This window comes from Muntiacus reevesi, chromosome X, assembly GCF_963930625.1.
Source record: "Muntiacus reevesi chromosome X, mMunRee1.1, whole genome shotgun sequence".
NCBI lineage: Eukaryota > Metazoa > Chordata > Mammalia > Artiodactyla > Cervidae > Muntiacus > Muntiacus reevesi.
Window position 1 is genome coordinate 23,812,101 of NC_089271.1, and position 6,570 is coordinate 23,818,670.

The following is a 6,570-nucleotide window of genomic DNA, read 5'->3' on the forward strand; positions in this document are numbered from 1 at the left end:
TGTGTACAATTTTATGTTTGATGAGTTTGGACATAGGCAAACACCCATGATGGCATCACCATAGTCAAGGTATCAGATATATCCATGACCTCCAAACTTTTTCCCTGTCCCTTTGTCTCTATTTATTATTTTATTTTTTGTGTATAGTAAGAACACTTAACATGAGATCTACTCTCTTAAATTCTGAGGTGCACAATACCATATTGTTAACTATAGGCAGTATGTTAGAGAGCAGATATCTAGAACATATTCATCTAGTATAACTGAAACCTTATATTCATTGACCAATAACTCCTTGCAGTAATTTTTAATACTCTTCTTTTACTCTAAACAGTATTCTGGGTTAGAGGATAATATACATGGTCATCCTGTTGATATACCATATGAGTGTTAACTATATGTGCTTTTATTTATTTTTTTAATCCAAAACAATGGAGGAATTGGGAACTGAATTCACAAAGGCAGGATGGCAAAACAGACAATACCTCAGAGTCAAGAAGAGGAGTATTTCACACACAACTGCTGTTGCTTGTTAGCTCTGGAGACTTGGGTCAGTTCATTTCTCTGAAGCTGTGACGATATCTGTAAAAGGAGACTAATAAACCCCTCAGTCAAGGGTTGTTTTAAAGTATCAGAGAATGCACAAAGTGCCCTGCAGGTAGTAGATGCCTAATAGTATTATGTTAAAACAATTATTACTGAAATACGAGTATTCATCTTTGAACTTCTATAACAGTCATTTATTAAAAAAAACAGGTATTTGAATATGTTTAATGGAATTATTTAATAGATGATTTTCAAATGTGAATCAATTATAAACCCAAACTGGATTCTTAGCTATTGTCAGTTTTGAAAGAATTTTTCATAATGATCCTCTTTAACAATATAATTTTCCTTAAATTTTAATGAGTTCCTAAAAACTAAACAATTATTGCTTCCAATTTCAATTACAATTATGAATGTATTCTAGGCTGTTAGCATGGTTAGTGTTCATATGGGCAATCAGGGCTTACCTCCTCCTGTCTGCCCGTTAATTGATCTGTTCTAGGCAATAAGTTAAGGGGACTGGATAAAAATCTCAGTGTACCTGAGCAGTCTACAGTTTTAGTCTACAGACCATTGGCTGTAGGTTGAAGCAGAGTGGGAAGGACTTCTTACTCTCAGACCAAAACACTGAGGAAATAAGGCTGGATGGCAGTGTATAGAGAGTCAATAAATATAACAGTGGGCTCACAGAAATTCAGACTGGCCTAGGCATGGCCTAACATAGCAGGGCTGACATGGTGGTTCTATCATTCGTACTTGCCAACCTCTGTGGAGGAGCACTATATCCCTTTATGAATACTCTGAACTTGTTATGGCTACTATAGTACCTTGTCAGCTTAAGTTTTTAACCAAAGTCCTGCCTTAAGCCACTTCAAGAAACACCAATGAAATAATATGTCAAAACATAATATATACAAACTATGTCTAGCACATAATGTATAGGTAAATTTGCTTTCTCTTTTTCATACTATAAACAGGATATGTTGCTAGATATCATAAAGGATATAATACCGGTAAAATAGGATGGTGTTCTACTCTAGCACAGATGTCACCTAGTAGAGGAGAAGAAATGAATGCTGTTAACTATGTCATACATTCATATGTCAGCGTTTATTTACTTCTGACACCAAGCATTAGGCAACACACTGGAGACATGAAGATAAATAAGCATGGTATACCATGTTCAAGAAATTTACCCTCTCTTCTAGTTTTCTTCCTTTCTCTTACCCATTATAATCAGTTACTCTCTCTAGAATATGGACTTTGTTCAGACATCAATTACAATTTCTATCATTATGAATACACAAACCAACCCACCACTATATTATGTAGTACATTACCTATGCTGTATTATTTTACACATAGATCACTGACCTGGTAAGGGATCCTGCTCAATATTTATTGCTAAAATGTCCCAACTATATAGCAATCTACTGGCTTAAGGTGAATTATGAGCCTGATTTTATTTTAACTGTTAAAAATTATACCTTATGGAACACAGAACTAATGAAAAAGTATAAAACTCCTAGAAGATAACACAGGAGAAAACCTAGATGACCTTGATTAAGGTCATGACTTTTTAGATACAACACCAAAAAATGATCCAAGAAAGAAATAAATGATAACTGGACTGCATTAAAATTAAAAACTTCTCCTTAGAGAAAAACAATATCAAGAGAACCAGACAGCCACAGACTCAGAAAAAATATTTGCAAAGACACATCTGATAAAGGATTGTTATCCAAAATATACAAAGAACTCTTATATGCACAAGAAATTCTCCAATGGAGATTGGGAACATATGTCAACATAGAGACCACAGTAAACAGTAGAGTGGGGTCTGGAATAAGAGTTCGTATTTTCTTTCTTTATTGTTAACCAAGTATAATATTTATAAGATATTTTTTAAAGAAAGCAGTCTCAAGTGCCTAATTACCCTCTACAGTAGTTACATACTGGTTCATCTGTAATCACTAGATACTTTCAAGACTGAGTATTGACTCTAGAGAGTTAATAGCTGTAAAGTGTGAAATAGGGGACAACAAGTAACTAAGTCTTTTGTAAAAAGAAGGAATAATTATGTAGTTCCCATTGTTTCCCTTTGAAATTCTAAAAAGAAAGAAATATAAACCAAGAACATAAGTAACTCAAGAATGTTTTGTTTTAACTCTACTGGCCTCTGAACACCTAATTTTCAAAGTCAGGCAAACATAATATAAAATATTTAAAAGTCTATCTTTCATTCTAACTTGGGGGAAAAAGTGTCAGACTAAGAAGAAACTATAAAGTTGGCTTGGCTTGCCTTTAACATGACACCCTCCCTCTCTGGTGGCTCAGATGGTAAAAGCGTCTGCCTACAATGCAGGAGACCCGGGTTCGATCCCTGGGTCAGGAAGATCCCCTGGAGTGGGAAATGGCAACCCACTCTAGTACTTTTTCCTAGAAAATCCCATAGATGGAGAAGCCTGATAGGCTACAGTCCATGGGGTTGCAAAGAGCCGGACACAACCGGGCGACTTCACTTTCACTTTTCTCCTTCTCAGCTTAACCCCAACTTGAGCAATCACTTCTTTCTCTCTTACAATCCTTCCCTCATGAACGCTTTCATGTTTTACACAGTTTCTTCATTTAAGGAAAGAATGGCATGATAAATAGATCCACACTAAGGTACTAGAGATCCTTGTTTCTCAAAGTGTGTTCCACAGAGCAGAGAAATTGGCATTGCCTTATCTGCTGAGTAAGGATCACGCATTTTCATAAGCTCCCCATGGGATTTCTATATATTTTAGTAAGATAGCCAGGAGATTCAGATGTACATTAAAGTCAGAGAACGCAAGTGGAAACTGCTGTTTTCCAGAGCTCTCAAAGTGTGATCTCTAGGTAAGCAGCATCAGCATCACCTGGGAATTTATCAGAAATGTGAGTTCCCAGCTCCTGTCCCAGACCTGCTACAAGAGCAGCTCTGGGCAAGGGGCCCAGCCATTGGGATTGCAAAAAGCTCTCCAGGGGATTCTGATGCATGAAGAACATTAAAGGCCACTATTTCAGAGCATCTATGGTAAAGATTTGCTAATTTCAGAATTATAGAGCTGACTGCACCACAAAAGGTAAAGAGTGGGCATTTTATCCTATAGAGCCTCCTGGGTTTCCTTCAACTTGCATAACCCAGAAATTCAAGAGTTTCTAAAAATGCCCTAAGTGTGCTTCTCCGATTCGGCCATTAACTCGTTCCATGTCTTTTGAGAGTAAATCCCTTGATACCAATTGGTTTAATTCAAGAATTCTGCTCCATTACTTTAGCTATTTCAACCTGTGAAATTTCACACCACCAGGACATCAAGCTGCAGAGCAGTTTTAATTAGCTGCCTCTGATATGGAGAAGATCATTGACTTACTGGAATTACTTCAGTAACTTAAAAACTCCTTCAAAATTGAACTCTGTGTTTTTTCCTTTTCTCCCCCAATTCATTGCCCAGATGTCCCCTTGTTTAAATTTATTAATACTGCTTTTTAAATCTAAACCGGAGTCTCTGTGTGTTTGTGAGTGTGCTGATTAACTGAAGTTTCAGGTCACAGCCTACTGCTAGCAAATATCACTGAAAGGAGGCATTCTTCACTGGTTTTAATGTGTTTTCCAATTCAAGGAGTGGCGACTAATGCAACTTAAACTCCAAAGCAAACAAGGAGTATATAAAAGTATGAATGATTGCCCTTGGTAGTGGTTACACTGTAGAATAGGACACTTTAGCACAAAGTAGTTAAAATATTTTACTATTTTAAGATAGCCTCCTCCCAGACTAGACAATGAACTAAGGGAATGGCTAGGCAAGAACATCCTATAATACTCACATAATTCATCTGCTATTCTTTAAAGCCTTTTCCCGGTGGTAAGCAAGAGAAAAGTTGCCATTTGCTTAAGTACTTTTCCAGTAATATGGCTCTTAGTACATCTCACTATCACAGCATTAAATGAGTTGTTTTTACTTTCATTACTGTTTATTTTGTTAGAAACTAGGAAATATTTCCTCTACTTTACATGGAGGTGTAAAGAAGCCAGTCTTGATGCCGAATATAACTGAAATGAATCACTCACTCCTTTGACACATTTGTGAAAGTGTTAAGCACGTTAAGCCTATTCATTATGACATATTTGTTATCTTTAACAGGGGGGCATATTTGTGTAAGTGCTACAGACTTACAGCTATATATGTGCCCTGAAGATGTGTAGAGACTTTCCTGTAAATTGTTTAAACTAAGTGAGAACCGTAGATAACAAAGGAAAACTATCCCTCAGGGAACTTTTCTGTGTCCTATTAAAAATTATTTTTGGCACCTTCTTAGAGTGCAGCAACAAGACATTCATACTGAGGTTGGAATTAATGGATAAGAACAGATAAGAACTATTAATTAATATCCTTTCACAACACTGAAGTGCAGAGAATCTTTAAACCAGCCAAGAAATTAACTTTTAAGAAACGTTTGCAGAGTGAAAATACAGACTGAATTAAGGAGTTTACTGGAAATTGAAAGATGGGTGCAATTCCATTCTAACAGACCTAGGAAATGGAATCAGTTTACCTCTCAGGGGTGCAGTAATGACTATCATCAGCAAGAAATGTTCACTTCAAAAATAAATGCAAGTGTAACCATAATTCTAATGAATGTCTAGCTTAGTCACTATTTAGAAAATTAAATTTGTTTAGTGTTAAATTGCAAATGCAAATTTTGACTCAGTGCATACATGCTTCTGCATTCATCCCCAGCTGATCAAACTATGCATCAATTGCATTTCACTGATAGACTAAAGCCTTTTGTTTTAAAAATTAGTAGGGATAATGAGACTGGCATTTAGGCTTTCCTTTTATATACTTTAGCTTTTTACTAAATTATAGCCTACACAAAGAAAGAGTACCATGCCAGTACTCCAGAAGTCTCTTGTCCCCTTTCAGTTTCTACTCATCCCCAGCTCAAGATTAATCACTATCCTATATTCTATAATCACTTTGTCTTATGCTGCATTAAAAAATTCTTAAATAGAAAATCAAAGCGATCCTTGCCTTACATATTCATGTTTCTCAGGGTACTGTCATGACCCTCTCATCATCTCAGTCTATATACACTCCATGTATGATCAATTACCACCAGTGTAAAGGATCAAAACTTTCACATTAGCTTTAGGTACTTTGATCTAATTTCATAGTAGATATCTTTATCTGGTTATCAAATGGTCACTTCAAATTCAACACAAAGAGCATTAATCAAATCATCATTTACCACTTGGCCACAGGGAGTGGGGATGGGGGGTAGGCATTCTTCATTGTTTAAAATCTTGATAACAATCACATGTTTTCCATCACTCAAATTGAAATTAGATGCCATTTTTCTTTTTTTACTGTTCTCCAATACCCAAACATTATGCATATCTGCTTATATTCTTCTCTTAGGTATTTCTTGGATCTAGTCTGTTCTCTTGATAGCTACCTCTATAACCTATGTTCAGGAGCTCACCATCTACAGAAAATAGCCTCTAATGATTCTCTACATTTTTTGCTTCATTCTCCTCCCCTGCATCCTCCCCATCAATCCTAAATGGCCTAGAGGTAGGGAAAGGGGAAGGTTTTGGTAACAGACCAACTCTGTTTGACTTGGAATATTGAGCTTCTAGTACTGCTCCTTATTTGTAACATGAGGGCAATAGTATCTCCATTATGAAGTAAATTGTTAGAATTATATATGTTGAATTAAAAAAAAAATTGCACAATGTAAGAGTAGCAAGTTAAGTTTTATTTGGGGCAAAATGAGAACTGCAGCCCAGGAGACAGCACCTCAGATGGCTCTGAGAGACCGCTCCAAAGAAGAAGGGGGGAAGGACTGTATACATGTGATTTTGGTAAAGGGAGAATACATGCAATCAAGCACACATTTTTTTGTAGAAGATTTCCACTGGTCTCGGGAAGCTTCTGCTAGTCAGGAGAAACAACTGTCACCATGAAGGATGTTAGTGCTTTCTTAGATATGAGGAGA